General features: G+C 36.7%; 1 protein-coding gene across 1 annotated transcript in view; it reads left to right on the top strand.

The window, feature by feature from the left end:
• LOC135832702 (protein obstructor-E-like) overlaps nucleotides 1-20,529 on the top strand; it is a 42,167-nt gene that overhangs the window by 9,729 nt on the left and 11,909 nt on the right. The window lies entirely within an intron of this gene.

Below are 20,529 nucleotides of genomic sequence, written 5' to 3'. Positions count from 1 at the left end.
GTACACAACTGGCTAAAGAATAAATGGCTCAATGCGCGTAAAAAACCCGTCCATCATCGTACGCTATTCGAACGAATTTTGGAATTAAGAAAAGCATTCGACAATGTTGAATTCCATCACGTATACGCCCGCAAGTACGAATATACGAATATAATCGCCGACCATTTGGCCAAAAAGGCCGTGTACACACTAGAATTAGCTAAATTCCAAGTTGAAAAAATGTCGGATCGACAAATAATTGAAACGTATATTCGAGAGCGACGCAGATTGAAACGCATTGAAGAAGAGTACAAATTCAATAAAGAACACAAAGATCCCGATACGTTGAAAGAAGGTGACATGGTTTTGCTGACGAATCATAAATTATCTAGTTCAGATAAAATGACCGCGGCCAAATTGTATCAGAAACGTATTGGACCGTTCAAAATTTTGAAACGTACTGGTACAAATTCATACTTAATCGAACCGACTGATAACTCTCAAACGAACAGAATAGCAAATGTTCGACAGCTGACTTTATTTTTAAAGAAGGCTGAGCTTGCTGAATTGGAAAATGACCCCTGCCTACGTTCATGGCTCGATAAACGCTCATTCAAAGAAAAAATTTCTGAATTTTTAAACACACACCTCATCGAAGAGAACGAGATTACGTCTGACGAAGACGAACTCCAAACGGTAGAAAAAATTCAGAAAATACGCGTACCGCGTTCTAATATACAGGATGAGAATACCAAAGCAGCTGCCAGATCAGTACTCGTTAAATTGCAAGAAATTGCTCGTGAACAACGTAAAGTTTTTCGTGCACAAAAACGTGATAAAATTTTACAACAAAAAACCAAACTAGACAGCTCACCAAATTTACCCGAGCAAATACCCGAAATCATTGACCTGACGCGGGATAAGGAGAAGAAAAAGAAGAAGAAACCCAAGGATGCTGAAAACCCTACCATTCCAAAGGAAGTCAAAAACCCTATACCCTCCACTTCGTCGATAGCTCGAGACGAGCAAAATGCAAAGAAAACCAGACGTTCTGAACGCCTAGCGGCGACTTTGTTACGTATGGGGCAAAGCCCAGCATCAAAACAGAAGGCAATTGAAGTAAATTCAATTCACGGTCGTGATTTCGAAGCAGTTTTTTATCGAAATTATTATGGTAAGGATAGCGATATCAGTACCGAATATGATAACGATGACGTCAGTGACACTGCTAAAACATCCATTCATCAACAAAATGAAAACTCGAGTGTAACTACTGAATCAAATACTGGTAATGAGGAGAACACTCAATCCCAGAGAATAATTACGACAAGTAATACTTCAATCACTGCAACACCTAAACTCGGAAAAAAGAATAAATTACAAAAACTGATTCGATGGGCTACGAAGAAGAAAACATTCCATCGACAGTGAAAACAGCGGTTTATTTACATACACCCTCACTTACACACACACACTCGCATACGAGACAAAAACTCTCTCGATCATCCGTTTCCAGGAATTTAGCAACGCTGCTCATACCCGAGCTCAACCAATCGCCAACGTCCGATAAACAGCACTGGCTGTGTTGTCATTTTTTTTTTTTTTTGTTGTTGTTTTTTTTTTTTTTTTATATTCTCCTTTCTTTGCACCCGAAGATGATCGATACTCGACTGCGAATTCATAACATCCTATGATATCGTAGTGAACAGTCCAATTTAACAAGTGAGTACCCGAAAAGGGTTAAGGTGCGGTGCGTTCAACTATCCAAAACTTTTTAGTGAGGTTTAATGTAATTATTCGTACATGACGAAGATATACACCGATACGGTGACAACTATTCGTTTCGAATTATAAAAAAGTGATAATTTATTGGACAAACAAACGACATAATGAACCAGCTATTACTCGTACCTCGCCGCTTTAATCAACGTCCACCATACTTGCAGCTTGGTCACCAAACGATCACCTTTAAACTACAAGGAGTTTGCAAAGATAAAGAAGGAAATATGGATTCGGTAAAAGTCCAGTTACTTTTTCAACATCGAACCAAAACAATCAACTATACACGAGGCGATTTTAACAACTGGGTGCGATTATTTTTACGATTAAACCCAATAAAAGACTTCACGTACTCGCCGAAGAAAACCCTACGCATCGAAATACATCCGGTAATTACGAACCAGCATCAATTGACGGTACTCCATTTTGACGGTAATAGTTTTCAAGTACCTATTCAAACGGCAATCTTCAATGAAACTTTATTAGCCTTTGATTTCGACCCTACGAATCTGCAATGGAGAAATTGAAATGACGAATCGTGACTCATTTCCGAATTCCAGACTCGTAGATACTATCGACTACGCTTTAATATAACTTTCATGTAAATACGTTACGATTAGTATTAATCCTCAAAACTTTTCAATGTTTCTATCGAAATAAGTATAAATTCTAAGTATGCCATTTACCGGCCAATTATTCGTTCGTGAATTTAGATATAAGTTTTTGCTCAAATTAAGATAGCCAATAATTAATCAATTTCCTACTCCATTTTTATTATTATGCTACCGTAAAAATTTCTACAACTCTGTTCACATACTTCACACCGAATACAAATACGATTCGTAATAAAAATTCAAACCCGAAAAATACATAACAATAGACCTATCTAGTTACTTCCCTTGTTACCAACCCATTTTTTTTTTTTTTTTTTTCCGTTTCCTGATATTATAATTAATTTCATTTTGTGTAACTTTTTGATATATTTCTAATTTTTTATGTGTTCCTATTCTATTGAATAAAATATCATGTTATCAATCTACCATTTCTTTCATTATTTGAACAAAAATTTCTCGAAGCGAGTACTTAAGTACGATGAGTCCAATTAATGGCAGTGTGTAAATACGTACATCAACACATTAATATGTAGTACAAGACAAATGGAAGAAATATAGAAAAACGAACCTACCTACAAATTTACCGAAAATAGGTACCTACCTACGTATCATTCATCACAACGCACTCGTATCTATCAGCATCGCCGAGATAAGAATAAAATCCTAAAATACACACAAATAATGGAGAAGAATAACGATAAACTCATTGAACGAGTACAAGTACATTCAGGAAATGCATGCACTCTCGACCAATCAGAAATAGGCGATAACAAAAGGTACTTCAGGTATCAGACTAAGTTTATTTCGCCAAATATTCATACCATCTACAACCGTCGAACAATACTCATCGTATAGGTTAGTTTTCGTTACCATTTGTCGCTGTGCGTGTAATAGATATTGCGAGTTGATCAATTTTAGCGTGTTTCATTTGCGAGCTCTTTTTGTGTAGCCTTTGATAACTAAACCGTACCGGTGCATTTAGATTACATCGCGTAATATTAAATTTCCCGCGAGTTCAATATGGAACCGATCTTTACGGTACCCAGAATTTTTCGACAACGCCCTCCCTATCTACGTCTTGGGCACAATACCTTTTCATTCCGTTTTAAGGGACCAGGAAAAGATAAGGAAGGAAATTCCGATGCGATGAAGATCCAGCTAAGTTACCGAGGACGAAGAAAAATGAGAACCTTCTCCAGGATCGATTACGAGAACTGGGTAAAACGTTTCTTACAGTTAGATCCTCGCGTCGACCTAACATATGCGCCAAAAATCCCATTCCAGGTGGAATTACACGAAATAACACGAAATGGCCACCGTCTGGCCGTATTACATATATATAACGTAGGCCACCAAATTATGATACCGAACGGCGATGTCGATTATACACTAGAAAAATTTGGGCTCAATCCTCGAGACTTTCGACCAACGATCACTTGGAGCTAATTTTATCGACGGTATGTGCGGAGATAATCACGTACTCCCTGTGATAAAACATCATAAAGCATGAAATTTGTACCAAAGATTAATTATTAATTTCGTTTTCGTATTTATTTGTACAACAATATGTGTAACGCTTTATTTAGTTACCAATTTATTATAATTTTTGCAAGTTACATATTTCCTTTGTTTTTGTTAAATGACTATACGAGTAGCTGTGCTACACATGTAAATACGTTAAAAATTCGTTCCTATCACCTCATCCATTTAATTTACCCAAGTTATCTAATTATAAGTTATTATATTGTTGTTTTTGTCGGTATCGAAATAAAACTCAAATTAAGATGCATATTTATCATTATTAATATATTTCTCTTTGTATTGTTTTCGTAAAAGAAACCCAATTCAATCTCAGCTCAGCGAGATCTCTTCAAATAACCAAGTACGTAATCGTACTACAAAACCATAATTGGTATTCAAATGAATTAATCAATTTCTGCTGCAAATTTTACATTTCGTAATACTGCACCTCGCTTTGGATCAATTTAAAAAAATTCATCTCATTCCTGGTTTTTCTATATACAAACTTCATACGTATTACTGAGCACAATCGCGATCTCCCTTTTTTCTCACAGGATAGACTAACTACCACGATTAATCCGTCTCGGTTTGCAATTTGGTTCGACTTTTCGGCTTACGTCTGTTTACCATAAAAGGTAATGCGGTAAATACTCACAACCGAGTTACTCCAAAATTTCGTTCAATTTTCACTTCGTGTGCTTAGTTTCAAATTTTAAATACGATAATTCGATACGAATTTTCTACCTGTCAAATTACTCAAGAACATCTTGAACTCGCACGTTCGAATAATCCACTACAAACAGCCGCTTTTCTATGTAAAATACGTGTTTTCGACTCGTGGTGTTTTTCACATCATCTCATCTCCGAGATGACCTTATATAACTCGTACTGTTAACGTACATTTTTCGTATCGAAATAAGCCATACCGGGTATTACGCCGAACCGTCGTTCTAATACTAAATTTTCGCGTACACAAAGAAGAATATCGCAAATAAAGACGCGAGTGACCCGATAATCGGGATAAGTTTCGAATGCGTGTACGCTGAGCGTTCAAACTTTTCAATTTTTTCAAATTTACGCATCGTAATAATGGATTTCCGACCCGATCATCTTCGTTTTGGCCATATACCGGTCCATTTTTCCGTCATCGGTACGTTGTCCAGCTCGAATCATCGCCTCATTCGCATTCAATGCACAGCCCTTGGCCGCAAACACCAGCGCTCGTTCCGAGCTGACGACTTCGATCAATTTTGCATAAGGCACTTTCACCAACCGGCAAAAGTTCTCCTACGTGCAAACGCCAGACTACGATTAACCATGGAACTCCACGATCTGTACGATGAATCGAACCGCCGTCTCGTTGCCCGCCGCCTCCAAAATGAATGGAGTGATACGATGGTACCGGTAGAAACCATCAACGATATGCTACGTAAGTTTCGGTTCAACCCCGGCGATTTTGAGGTAAATCCACTTGATTTCGTGATACCAATGGAAGTGGATTAAAACAATGTACAAATTTTCGATAGCTTGTCGTCTTTTCGCGACCAATAGTACCCTAAAAACGTAGATTTTAAAGCTAACTTTAATTTTAGATTACTTAATGTAAACTAATAATACGACCGCATGATGTTAAACCAATCAGAATAAACCGTTCTTCTACATGCCTCGTGTACTTTATTTACCATAAACGGTATATAATAAAAACATATACAAGTAAGTAGGTAAACAATAGAAACCCTACCTACCTAGAATGCTAAGTACTAGGTAGACGGGTAAGAACTAAAACTTGACCTACCTAGATTGGTAAGTACTAGGTAGGCAAGAATACAAGTGAGCTAGGTAAAAATAAAACCAAAAAGACAAACAATACTAAAATTTTCGACTAGAAATAGTAACTAAAACAATTAAAATCAACATACTCAAAATCGAGTCAGGTAAGCTTAAATAAATAAAAACAACATAAAATGACTAGAAAATAAGAAAATTTATTGGTAACCAATTAAATAGGTAGGTAAACAAAAAAAAAATACGACGCCAGGCCGGTGTAAAGATGAAAACAAAGACTACCGTACAGCTGAAAATCAGCCAGGTAAGTGATTTTTTCTTTAATACTTTTTTCATATCTCGTGATATGTCGACATCTCCACGTCGAACCCATAGTAACTACATCGACACCTGCAATGTATTTGACTAGACATACATGCTGTTCAATAAATTTACCACCAAATTCTCATTCGAATCGATTTCAAATCGACACCCCCTACAGCTTTCAAGTACACTTAGTACTCATACATAATTCATCCGCATAGGGACGGGTATCTTTTTTCGACATTTTCAACTTCAAATAGAAAAGCGTACACATGCAAGTGTTTTTTCAAGAGACGGTCGTATAATTAGCGATTCTTTTGACAAAAATCCAGCGCACCACCATCTGTAAATCAGTTGCGCGCTCGATTTTACTCGTCACCTTGGAAAAGGACCCTTAAAGGGATATTTTTACGAGCTGGACAAAAACCGAAACGGTTTCAAAATTGAACAAAAAATAAAAATATCGTTTCGGTGATTAAAGCAAGCTGAGACTCGTCTACGACTCGTAAAATACGACACTTCTACGTCGCAGAACGTTTCAAAGGCAGTTAAAATATGCCTGAGAAACAAAAAGAAATTCAAGGTTAAGTTTTAACGATGAAAAAAGACCAACCACCTTTGTCCAAAGGGACAAAAACTCGCTACGAGTAAAATAAAAGAAGCCTAAAAAGCAATAAAACAGTCACTCCGCGTCAGATTTCAAAAAGACTAGCAGACTGGTCGCTTAATTTTATGCGCATAATGTGCCAGCTTCGTCTTTCTTTTTCTACGAAATTTTTCAGCATACCGACAGGCTAGCTGATAAGAAACAAAGACCATATAAACGCAGGAGTGGGGCAATTTTGACTAAATCTAACTCAACTCACCACCGAGTTTTAGCATCGACCATCATTAGTTGTTTTTCTTAGCCTTCGATACGTTCTCTGTTATCAATATTGTGCGTTCGAGTAGTTTATTATTATGAATCCAGAAGTTACAGAAATACTGTGTTACGTTTGCGAATTGATGCGAGTAATCATTTCTATATTGAAAGATCTCATCGAGAAAAACTTCGTGTAAATGTGTTGTGCGCGTATCAATATTCAATTTCGTTGCAAAGATTGTAACAATCCGGCGTGTATTTTTTCTCGTTCGAAGAAAAATAAATGAGTGATTATTTACGTCCAAAATTCAAACTATTGTGCGTGTGCAAAAAGTGTCGAGCGTTACACCGAATTCGATTCCAATACAACCCGCGATACCGGTCTAACGGGCAAATTTTTTCATTTTATCGACGTCCATTTAACATCGCGGTATCTGTGTAAAACCTTCAGTGCGATTCGCGTTGAATTCTCGAATAATTCGGTCATCATTATCGTGTACTATGGATCGCCACGACGTACTCAACGTCATCGACGACATCGTACTGCCATTGTGTAACGCGTGCTACACCCCGTTATTTAAGCAAACACCGTCGGCCGAAAGCCGAGAAAAGAAAGTAGTCACGACATGGTGCTATCATCTATTCCACCGCTTTTGCATCGACTCGCTGTTTCGCAAATCCAACTATGTCGACCAGAAAGGCAAGTTTATTCACTGCCCTAATGATTCGTGTCACAGACAAGTATCCGAACACCAGGTGAATGCGTTGCATTTACTAACTGCAACCTTACCCTACGACGATGGCCTATCCGCTCAAGAGCTACGTTCTGATCTTCAAACGGCGAGAAACCAGCTCGCGAAATACGAAGCATCGACGTTGGAATACGAACGCAAGGTGCAAGGCTACGTTGGATTACTCCAGTCGCGCGACGCGACAATCGATCGGCTACTCAACAACGAGACCACGCGCGCCTTACAGCCATCCGAACGCTATTCGGCTCAGGATCGATTGAAACAATCGCACCCAGCGTCATCATCCAATCACCGCTCTCGATCGCCATCACGCAGCCAAACATCGACGCCGAAAAAACAGAATACCGGTCGAGATGCGAGTCAATATGCCACGCAAAAGCAATCACCGAACGACTATCAGAGAAAAACCTACCATAACGATGGCCGCCCAGTCAGTACCGGAAAAACACCGATTCATACGCAGGCATCCAATCGACGTAATGCTACGAACCACGCAAAAAACTCGACACCGGCGCGACCAACACCACCGGCTCGCAAATCATCACCATCGGAAAACGCAACGCCTATTCAACAACCCGATATTGAATACCCAAAGAAGGTTTTTTACGCGAAAAAATCAACCATTGAAAACCAAGGCAAGAATCACAAACGATTCTTTAAAAAATTCGGGATTACGTCTTCGGTACTAAAACCATTCTACCCGCTGAACGCATATGCAAAATACTTCACCACGCTCGGTACGTTCGTTTCCCAAGACGTGATTAGAACAGCGATTGCTGCCAAAGACGTCCTGCTCATTGGAGATGGGTTTATCTATGGTTTGATGGATTTCATCCTCGAGCATCGTAAAATCCGACCATACTTACACGAGGAATTATATGGACGCGAACTTTCAATCGTCGATTTAGTAAAAACGCTCAATGGTTTTTTCACCCTACCGCGTCGAGTCATGCTCGCTATCGGTACCTTCGACGGTTTCATGGGAATGCCAGCATCGGTGTACCAAGATAAATTTTCACAATTGATTCGAATCCTAAAGAAAAAAGGAGTAACGGAACTTTACGCAGTAAAATCGATGCGGTACGAAAATCAAACTGACGTACAATATGCGGAAATCGAATCGACAATCAGAGTAAACTGGCAACAGGTATTCGGTGGAAAGTATTATATTATTGAACCGTACAAATTTTTACCGGAACAGACCAAATGCGACAAATATGGACCCTACCACGATCGCCAAGACTACTCAAAATTCGCTAAATGGATGTGTCATCAATTTATATACGCGCGTGACCAATCTCTCGACTCGCCTGATGCGGTATTCGACAACAATGCGTCGGGTGATTACGATTCCAGATCGGAACACTCCGACTCATCCGACTTCGCAGTATACGATACCGAGAATTCCGGTGGGAAAGCACCATGCAATTCACCTGTGATTATCGATCCGCAACAATCTGATAGCGATACGCCAACCGAAAAAACTGAAAAAGCTAAGGAAGAAAAGCCACCAACTCCAACGAAACCTAAACGGAAATCATCAGCTGGCACTGTACCATTGTCCAAATACGTCCCCATCGCAACGGTATCGCCACTGCCGACCGACACTGCGTCAACATCTAACGTTGCATCGGTCCCTGAGCAAATATCATCGACATCGCCAATCCCTACGGACCACAGCATCCCCGATAACGAGATCATTCGCCAGCCATCGCGCACCGAAGAAGAATTACTAAATTCCGACGCGAGTATGCATAGCGATGACAACCGTAATGACGACGATACCGTTATGGAGTAACGCTGTGAGTAATTATTTTTTCCAATTCTGCTCATTTAGCTACAGATAAAAATTCGTAAATTAAATTATTCTAATGTTCGTTACTCGCGATATACCACCTAGAATTGGAAAAATACGGTTACATGTTGTTTATTTGAGGAAAATATTAATGTATATCGAAGATCTCAAATTATGTTAAATAATCGTACCGATTTCATATTTTTATATCGAGATACTCATTAAACTACTCTTAGTTAAGCGTTCCTAATTGTTAAGATTGAATTTTTTTTTTTTTAAGTATTCTACAGAGCGTTCTCGAATTATTCAGTACGAATTATAGTTTATCTCTATCGTTATAAGAGTATTTACTCACTTATTTTATAATCAAAAATTTTTTTTTTTTTTTTGGTATCGAACGATTTTGGCATGTTTTTATTGTTTAATTACGAATTTTGAACGTTATTTGTTACGCTTCCTTGGTCTTAATGACCAACTATTCGATACCCTGTATATACGTTACGCATTATGTTATGTGTGAACTGATTTTTCTCTGTTATGTAGTTTTTGAATTTTTTGTTAAATGTACTCGACAATAATTTTGTGTAAACTGTATGTAATCCATCATGATAAATGAATTTGTGCCATACCTAAAATAAAAAAGACAGTTCAAGATAGACTAATATTTATTGAATTTTAACAGTTCACAACCAGCTTTAAGTAATATTACTTAACTATAGTGACATATAATTAAACCACGAACTCGATGCAAATATTCTTCTCAAGTTATCAGCTGTATACGTATCTAGAACATAACAAAGAAATAGAATATTGAATTAATTTCAAATATACGAATATAAGATGAAATAGAATAATGCTGACAATATTTCTACCGACATAATAATATGCAATAGTTCAACAAATTTCCTACCTTTCGTGCACGATTTAGCTTGGCAATTCTTCATCTTGACTACGTATCGTAGATATCTTTAAGAACTTGCGTTTTGGTCATGTTTCAATCCGTTGGGAGGTATGTGCTGAAATCAAAAAAGGTACCAGTTCAGTATTCGTCGTATGTTTGGATTTGTTTTAGCTGGTAGATAGAAAGGTTTTTGAACTACATTCATACTGGGTTTATTGAACCTCGTCCGTCGTTCAGTGATCCAGTGGTTCGCAGTTTCGACTACCTGGATACCTACCACGCTCGTGGGATTGAAATTTTAATGAGTTTACTCTGCTCCTTTTGTTCTCACCCGAGAAACCATGGGGGGCAGCTGATAGGTCCGTAGCGGACAATTGGCTGTCCACTATGGACGAGTTACCGGTAAGGCATAGTCGAACCTTTGTTCTACCGTGATTTGCTCAGCTGGTTCACCGACCGCTAAGTAAACTCACGCTGGGGCATATGTTAGACTGAGACTTATGCCTATGTCCGGAAACTCGTAATATTAGAGTATTTAACCCTTCTATTTCGGGTAACACTGATTGGTACAGTCGCGAAAGAGGTTTAGCAGCATCTTTTGCGACTGGACCAATTCGCAGTTCATCAACGGTTGTCCGCGAATCGCCAAGTTAATGTGCCTTTTAGTCTTTGTGCCCTCCGGGTCCAAGTTAAAAGTTATTTCGTAGAATTAATTAGTGTATTTAAGTGATCCCTCCAAATTTGTACAATATTTTCCCTATTTCGCACGAGTTCGTGGAATTATTGATTATTGACGTGTATTTCTGTGTGATTAAACTCAAATATATCGAATTCAACACGTAATCGTGTATCTTTTGTTAATTTAATATATTCGTCGCGTGTAAGTATCCATTCGGTAAAGTGTAGGTGTGCTGGGGTAAGTACCTATCTTATGCCAATCTGCTTTATTCGTCATACCTTTCATACGTGCAATTATATTATTTTATCATGGCATAATAATATTGTTCTCGTGAGTAGGATATCGCCATAATTTATCCAAACCTCTATATTCTATTCATCTTAAATTAAGATTGATTTGTACTGCTGGTATGTAGTATCAGCAGACTGATTTTGAAAAAAAATTGCTGATTCTGCGCTCAAATCGGATAATTGAACATTTTTTTGTAAGAAATGAAAACATGAGGAAAAATTGTAACAATGAAGCTAGATTTTTTTATCCAAAATGCAATTTTTCCAATTTTCCTACTCAAAAAATACCATTTTTGAAAATTGTCTATCAAAATCAGGCATACACTAGAGGCTCTTGGCGGCTGCATGAATTTGTCCCTTCATCAAAATTTCAGGAATCATGTTAACAAAAGGAAAAAATTATGAAACGAGTTGAAGCTTATCATTGAGAAAAAATCGTTCAAAAAATTATGTTTTCAACTTTTGCTCAAAATACTAATTTCGAACCCCTTGGGAAAAAATTGAAAATGTTACATTGTGAGTACAATATTTTGTTTCTTTTCATTTGCTTCGTTGGGCCCTTGAATTTCCCCTAAATCACTTTTCGTCATAAAAATTGAAATTTTGAAAATAAGTACGACATACCTACTTATTGCTAGATTGGATTATTACTGCCCAAACCTTTAATCAGGTTCCTGTTACTCGTACAAATGAAATTGTCATTGTGTATCGATTGATGAGCAAGTGAGATGTCTTCTTTGATGAAGTTCAACGATGTACAAAAATTGACCAGCTCTCCCTCCCCTTCCCTAAAAAGCAGGCTTTACTCTCCTCTCTTGCATTCTTCTGCTCAAAAAAGACCATGTACATTTTTTTTTTTTTTTTTTGGAACTTACATTCATCTTTTGGGTATTAGTTATCAAATTGAGAATTTTCATTAAAAACTATAAAAATAATGCGGAGCTAAATTCTACTAAAAAGGGCCAAAAGACACTTGACTTCGGAATTAACAAGCATGCTATATTTTACATCACTTTAAAGCTCGACTTTCTCAATAATCAAATTCGCAGTATTACAAAACACTCGTTAGTGAGAAAACACAAAGTAGGGTTAATCAAAACGGGCGACGAGAAGCACTCAATTCGAGTGCTTCGAACAACAAAATTTTTAAAAAATCGTCTCAAATTCAAGGTAATCTGATAAACATTTGAACGTACTCGATAAATTGATTTTTGCTGCGACTGAAATTTCTCTCTGGAATTCGTTGCGAAGTGTTAGGCTAACAGTAAGGGTAGGGTACGGCTACCACAAGGCAACGGTGTTTCCCATCTCGAACCTTCAATCTCCTGCTATGATCCATTAGAGTTGTTTCAAAACATGATATTCAAGCACTCGGCTTGTCGCGTTTTAAAGCTACACAATTTTTTCATCTCCGCCTACGTATTTTTACCTCAAGAGAGGCATTATCATTGCGGGTAAATGGCTGTCATATATGTATCAAATTACACGATATTCTGATCGCGCTATTTGGCACTCATCTAAACGCTCGTTCTTGAGTTTCCGATAAATTTCCACGAGCGTATTCGCTCGCCTGTCTGTCTGCCCTTACAATATACGAATATGTTGGATGGAAATTAACTTAGGTAGATATGTATTTCTCCATCGATATTGATCCTGCGGAAGACGCAAACGAAACGTATATAAATATTATACATACAATACCAACGTAGTATAACCATAATAACACAACAAACGAAATACGATAAGTCTTTTCGGAATATTAGACAGAATTTTGAAATATATCATGACAGTATCTTTCAACTCGCTGAGGTAAACTTAACACGGTTGTATGCTGGTTCAACAATATACAGTACACGAAACCCCATTTGTTAGAGGCTAATAATACCTACAAAACATCGTTTATTCCTTTTTCTTCAGGATACGAGTAAATAACGCCAACTTTCCCCAATTCGAGGCGATCCGACAAAAAAAAATATTTACCAACTAAGTGAAATTGTTGTACAAAAAGAACTTCGATATCAGAGATTTTTTCAAATTTATTTTAGAAGAAGGGAGCAATTCTTGTTTACGTGTCGGAGTTACAGTTAGCATCCACCTACACATGATCGTGTGCTAATAAAGGTATATAAAACTTCACATTAGATAGCTCACATTGATCCCCCGCAAAGGGTTCTTCTTCACCCACCCAAACGTAGCGAAATATATAAAACTTAACGTACAAGTTAACTTGAAAAAAAAAAAGTTCCTTCATAGTTTCATGACACGAAGTAATTTACAAACGATGCGAGCTTCGCAATTTCCTTGATTTGAACATAATATACCGTGTCTATTCCAAGTAATAAAATTTTTTCCACTCTGTACTTATACACGCGTAAATTTTAATTATCGATTGCACGTATTATACGAACATAGTACATACGTAATCGTGTACAGTTTGATAAAAATGCAAAGCTGAATTTAATACGTTCTCTATCTTTGTTTGAACACTACTCTTAGGATCTGGTATAGGTGTAGGTAAAGTATTAACGATGAGCAACATCGCGAATTTTCTTGTTTACATTGTCTGATCGATATAAAAGTTTCGTTTCATTTCCCACCGTATAGACTTATGCTGGTAATGTCGAAGATAAGCCGAAACGTTTTTTAAAACCTTTTATCCTGGCTGCCATCTTCGTCACACAGATAGGTATACAATTCATTTCTTCTATATACAAGCAGACGATTGTACGTAGGTAAGTAGGACAGCGGTTTGAAGATTTGTGGTTTTTTTCTTAAAACACGTTCACGAAATACATTCAATAACACAAAAGTAATATCAAATTCACCTCAATATGACGATTAAGTTACATCACGAACAAAAAAAAAAAAAACAAGTTTATTCGTATTAAGCGAATATGATAAAATCTGCAATTCACAACAGATTTACTTTCTTAGCTATAACTTTCAACAACGTACTAAATGACGACAATTTATAATTAAATCTCAACTAAAAGACTAAAAGAGGACTTTGTAGGCGTGTAAAGCGAAAACTTTGTCAGTTACCTACTTTAATTTTAATGAATAAACCTTGGAAGCACAACATTCAAAATGAAAATTTCATCACACCATAGTAAAAGACATTTCCACCTTCAAATTTTGTCACCAGAATTTTTTGCTTAGCTGCCATATTGAAGGAGAAAAGCAGCTCATCTTGAGTCAGATTAAAAATTTCGGTAGGAAATAGATTTATACCTAGCTCCAAAAAAAAAATGGGCGCCAGAAACATCAAAGTGACCTAGAAAACAGAAATTTGGTATGTACACTATTTTTGACCCTTTGAATCGATTTAAAATGAGTTTGAAACGTTTTAACCTTCCAAAATTTGAAAATTTATATGTACGTATTTAATGGGTCACTACAACAAGCACCAATTACGTTTATAAGCGCAAAAGTTTATTCGGACAGGTTTTTATGGCTCTTTTGGAAAATCTGGAATTCCCAAAATATGGTTGAAGGCTTCAGAACGGCTTGAAACTACTTCCAATCAATTCAGCATGTTGAAATTAAGATATAAAGAATAAATTTTAGCTATCTAACTGCATTTGATACAATTTTGTAAAAAATTCCAACTTTCAAAAATCTGCAGGAGACTTAAAAACTGCTCAAAATGGTTCTAAACAATTTCTAATCGATTCAGGGAGTCCAAAATACGGTACATGCTAAATTTCAGCTTCCTAGGTCAATTAGGTAACATTTTAATTTTTCCCATTTTTGACAAAAGATTTTCAAAAATTTATAAAAAATCGAAAAATGCACTTAATAGTATCGTACCTTGAATATAAGCTGGTGGTATACTTTTTGCATCCTCTTTCGTTTCCATCCGGATCATTTTGACAGAGAACCACGATTCATACCTACTTATAATTCGAAGTCACCTTGCAACCTATCAAAATTGGTTAACATTTTGTAGGGAGAACAAAAGTGCTCATTACATATTTAAAATTTTGAGCAGAAAATTCGAACAATTCCTAATAAAATTCTTAAGTAGTAACCTTGCAACCCATTAAAATGAATTGAAATTTTGCGAGAAAACGATAATATTAGTAGCTTCTGCTTTAAAACGATTTCTGGAAATTTTTAGCCAATTTTTAAAAACTTTTGTAGGTGTTTAAATACACTTCACAAAATTTAAGTAAAACGTACCTTATGGCAAAATGATAATTTTTCAGACATTTGATATGTATTTTGAAATACGCCATTTTTCAAGTACCTATAGAGAATCGGGACATTGAAATGATTATTTTCAAAGGGTCTGAACACGAATATGACACCACTTTTTTTTAAATTTAGTCAATTCTCAGATATTTGGCCACCTCTCTTTCCTTCCCAAAAGTTTCAAAATTCAAACCAATAATCTCGTACTGCGACACATTGTTAATCATGTTTTTCAAGCATGCTGAGTATGCAAATGATTTTAGTGTTTTGATAGGACGTCATCTTTACTCTCAGTACCCTCTGCCCCCCCCCCTCATAAAGAATCAAAATTTGAAACAAAAAAGTGAATTGATCAAAAAAAGTAAATGAAAAGCTACGATTTACGTAATGTATGTAGAGAAAGGAAGAGGGGAAGTGTGAGAGGGAAAGAAAAGAAAACGAGAAATTCCATCGCTAATTTATAAAACCGAATAGGTAAATATTCGTAAAAATGAAAAAAATTCATTTATCGCTTTTCAATTGACATCATTTTGAAATCGACGTTCAAGAAAGTACTTCAGAAATTGACATAACGATGCTATTACTGAAAAGTTCATAAGTTACTTCCTAAACAGGCATAAAACATCGTTGCAGAGGCGTTATAAGAATTAAGACCCTCGACACGCCGCGTCGGTAGGTAGGTAATATTGAAATAAAAATTAATTTCGAGCTCGTTACTTTCATTATTAGATTGAAAACTTCAGCCGACTTCGTTCGCGGAGTGATTCTTATTGGTGGTGTCTTTTTATCGATGGCGGTTGCCCTGGTCGTTATAGTGTCGTCGGTACGCCAAGATGACCTTTTTTTGGCTAGAAATGTAACAATGATTAAAATCAGATAACAACAAGGTAACCTACATTTCAAATGTATATCTTTCGATGACAAAATTAATATTAGCTCTGACTCTGAGTATTTCGTCGATATTTTGTTTATTTATAATGGCTTTCTAGCACGAACTCGTGTGTACTGCCACTGACTCGGCAACGTCAGCGTAAGCGTATTTCGAGTCGATTTAGCCCTTTTTCGCTCTCTCTCTCTTTCTTTCTTACTCTTTCGTTCACAAATGCAGCGTACATTTCCGTCGAAAGAATTTCTCATTTACCTTTACCTTTGCCAAGGAAAAGGAAAATATTCGATTTCATGGCCATCGGATTCGTAGGTAGTAGGTACCAAAAAATGACGATGAAACGAGCTTAACACAAACGTAGGTATAGAAATACGTAAGAAGTTAGCATACAAAGACACAGACACAGAGAAAGACTCTCGACATTAATGTCGATAACACCGCAGCCTAATGACCCTGCTCGTTGCCATTACTCCTAGTCCTATACGTAAACTATGTATTATATATAGATGTATATGAAAAGAAATTGCATGAAATACTTACCGGCCGGCCATGCCGACCATAGGTTATTTTAAGACGTTTCTCATGTACAAACTAAAACCATAAGGTGTGGTAGTCATAAGTCCTGTGCGCTTAAATATACATTAAATATACTCGAAACGATCCTCCCTCTCTCGTGACCACTCGCACCACACCGATAACCCAACTTCATCTATATTTATACCTCTCCTAGTGTGGAAATTTATCCATATATTGGAGTAGTTTTACACAAACTCTCGTCCTTCTCGTATTCGAAACGTTAAAAAAATCATTTTTCACCGTCATTGCTCCGGTACGAACGTCCGTCCGTCCGAACCACCTTGAACTTGAAAACAACACTGTACCTATAGCGTGAATTCGAACGAAGAAAAAATTTCTCTTGATTTTCTATACGAACGTCTGTCATTCATCTCGATCCGAATTCTGCCCTTTTGTTTAGCCACGTAGGTAGGTATATAGGCAATCTTAATACAATTTTCGCTGTTGAGAAAATCTCCTCGGTTTGGTAAAAAAAAATGCCACAAATACGTGTTCGTGGGAAGTACCTATATACTAATTTAGAATGAAATCAATTTTTCAATCGAGTTCGCTTCGACGAAATTAAAACTGATTGAAAAGTTTCACTCGGGGTGAAATCGAATAAAAATCTATACCAGGACGCCGACAAAAGAAGAGAAATTTCCCACAAGAAGAATCCTACGAACCTACGTTAGATGTATAGAGTTCACATGTAGGTTTTATTTCGAGACACTCGCATCACAGGGGACGAGGGAGGGCGGACGCGGGGTTACGTGAAAAATGACGATATTAAAATTTAGCGAAGAGAATTTCATTTTAACGAGTGTTATACTCCCGCCGAGTAGACCTAATAATAAAATTTTTTAAAACAATTTTCTATTCCTCGTAAGTTTCACTCACTCGGTGTCGGTATATACGCTACTACGTCAAACCGTGGCAAAAATTAATTTCGAGTTCTTAACAAGTTCGCTTCCATCCTCGTACTCGTACGTAGATATGGGGTAGCAGAGTGAAAAAAAAAACTTTGTTGATATTGAAGTGACACGACTGAACCAAAATTGTTTTCTTGAAGCTTTAGACGAGTAACGAAGCGCAGCAAATTTTCTAATTGAACGATAAATACGTGAAAGTCGGGTTATAACACCGAAATACATACATACGTACGAGTAGGCTATACGTATACGTTGCTAAAGTTTACAATCTTTTTTCAATTTCATCCGAGTACATGACGTAGAGGAAAATTTTCAACGTACAAAAGTACACAATACTACGTAAAGGCGAGGGGTAAACTTGATAGGTAATTTTTAAAGCACACGCTCGTATTCTGTGTACGATAAGTATAGGATTTTCGCGTATTTTTGGCAACACTGCCGAGAGTCTCGATCGTTGTCGAACTCTTCGTCGCTGCATCGAGTACAATATTTACCCAATTGCCATGTCGCCAAATTACCGACCTTATTGTTATTTGATTACCCTTTGCCGACCTCCTTCTGTCACTCATTCATCGTATTACTTGAACAATTTACAACGACTGAGCAAAATTTTCTGCGGCGGTCGTAGGTTTTCGAAATATTACAGCTTTTTTCCCCTCTAGCTCGTATTGTTCAGTCCGGGTTTTCCTTTTGGCAGTATTATTTGTTAAAGGCCTTTTTTTACGCCTATTTTTTATACCTACCTACGCTTTCATTATCGTAACATTACGTTGAAATTGGTAATAAATGTTTGTTTTATTAGTTTGATTGAGATGAGGAAGTAAAAAGAAGAGAAACGAATCGACCATTTGCAATATCGTTGCGAGCAATTTTTTTCGCGTCGGGTCAATAAAAAGAAATGAATAATTTATTTTGAAATATTTAAGGGCTTTTTGCATGAAAAGGTGCCGAAATATTGTTACGAAAAACACCTAAGATATCTGGACTTTGATTTCAACAAAAAATCAATTCTTGCGAAAAGAACATGTTTCAAAACCTCTGTGACTAAAATTTCAGCTAAATTAATTTTCTAATTTTTGGCGAATCGTTAACACTAAAAAATTTTCTTGTTTTTCATAAAAATTTCAATTTGGCAAAAATATTTTCCCCACCCAATGTTGACATTGTTGACCCATCAATTCAGACTCAAGTAAGGAAAATGAAAAAGTGGGGTTACATGCCCTAAAAATGTTGAAAATTATTATTTCAGTAATTTCTAAATATTTTGGCAATTTAATAACTTCTCCGACCTGAAAACCAAAAAATACGCAGGAAGCAAACTTCAGATACCTCATGAAGCCGATTTGAGGAGATTCGTGCATTATGCACAACAAAATTTTTGAAATATCGCATGATTCGACATTCGACTAAAAAATTGAAATGAATAATCTAGAGAGAGTGGGTGCTAAGTACATTTCGGACCCAAGATGATTTGCGAGAGAGGGGGGGGGGAGAAATATTTGAAATGTCCCTAACTTTGAAAAACGGTACTTCATTCATTTTTAAACATTTTCTATAATGATTGCGAGGCATCCCAAAAGTTAAATAAGGCAAAGTTTCGTAGTTTTCAAAATTTTGGAATACTCAACCTCCCTCGCATCCTTCCCTCTAAAAAGTGGGTTCCTAGAACCTTATAGTCCAAACCCAAATTTTCAGCTAAAAAATGTTGTGGTTCATGGCCTCGTCGTCGTCTCCAAATAAATCTACCTATTTGACTTGGTCGTTTTTCATTTTTTTTCAAAATTTGGCGGAACTTAAGCAAAAAATTATGGTCAAATGACTTTAAAAAGACGTGAAAAAAAGTCTAAACTTTTTAGGTCAATGTTTTACTTCCCCGGCGACAGCTGAAAGTTCCAGCTCAGCGTTCATTTTTGTCAAGTTCAGGAGTTCTCAAAATTACATATAATTCTATTCTTTAGTCGGGTAATTTTTTTTTAGAGAACCTCTATTTCTATTCTCGCCTCCACAGGTTCATTTCTCCCAAAATGAGACCCATTTTTGTGCACGCCAAAGGTCAATTCAATAAAGGAACGCAAATGTATCGATGGAAAAATCAATTTAAAAAATATGAAAAAGACCAACGCGAACGAAATAGCCGAACTCTGTCTCTTATTGAAATAAAATGTCACTGCCAGGCCCGATTCAAGTACCTAGTACTTTAAAACACAAACAGCATCCCCTTTACTTCCTTCAAAAAACAGACCACCAAGTCTGTAATTTCAATTAACTGAAATTTCCCAATTTGTTGTTCACTTCAGATGAGATTTCAAACGAGGCAGTTTTTTCTTTTAGCCTATTGTAGATTCGTCATCGTCGGTGGAAATGAAATCATAATTCATTTAAACCTTTTAAATAATCCAATTTGACGTGCTTGTACCGACGAAGACAATTACAAGGTTATAGTGCATTACGTAGGTAAATGTGCTATTGAAAATTACCAAATCGTATTTACATTTCTCTCAATTTCTCGAATATCGTCGATTCGTGAATTACGAGTGACGACGTTACCTACGCGGTGAAAAGAATAGTTCAAGTATCTCTACCTATAAAGTTGTGATGCAAGGCTTTGAATTCTACTCGTATGTTCTCTTGTGAGTTACAGACATTGCGTAATTATACGAGTAAGTAGGTACCATCGATAAACAAAAAGTAGACACATAATT

Source organism: Planococcus citri, chromosome 1 (genome assembly GCF_950023065.1).
Source record: "Planococcus citri chromosome 1, ihPlaCitr1.1, whole genome shotgun sequence".
NCBI classification, from domain to species: domain Eukaryota; kingdom Metazoa; phylum Arthropoda; class Insecta; order Hemiptera; family Pseudococcidae; genus Planococcus; species Planococcus citri.
The sequence above is the reverse complement of the archived record's forward strand: the minus strand, read 5'-3'. Positions and strand labels throughout refer to the sequence as shown.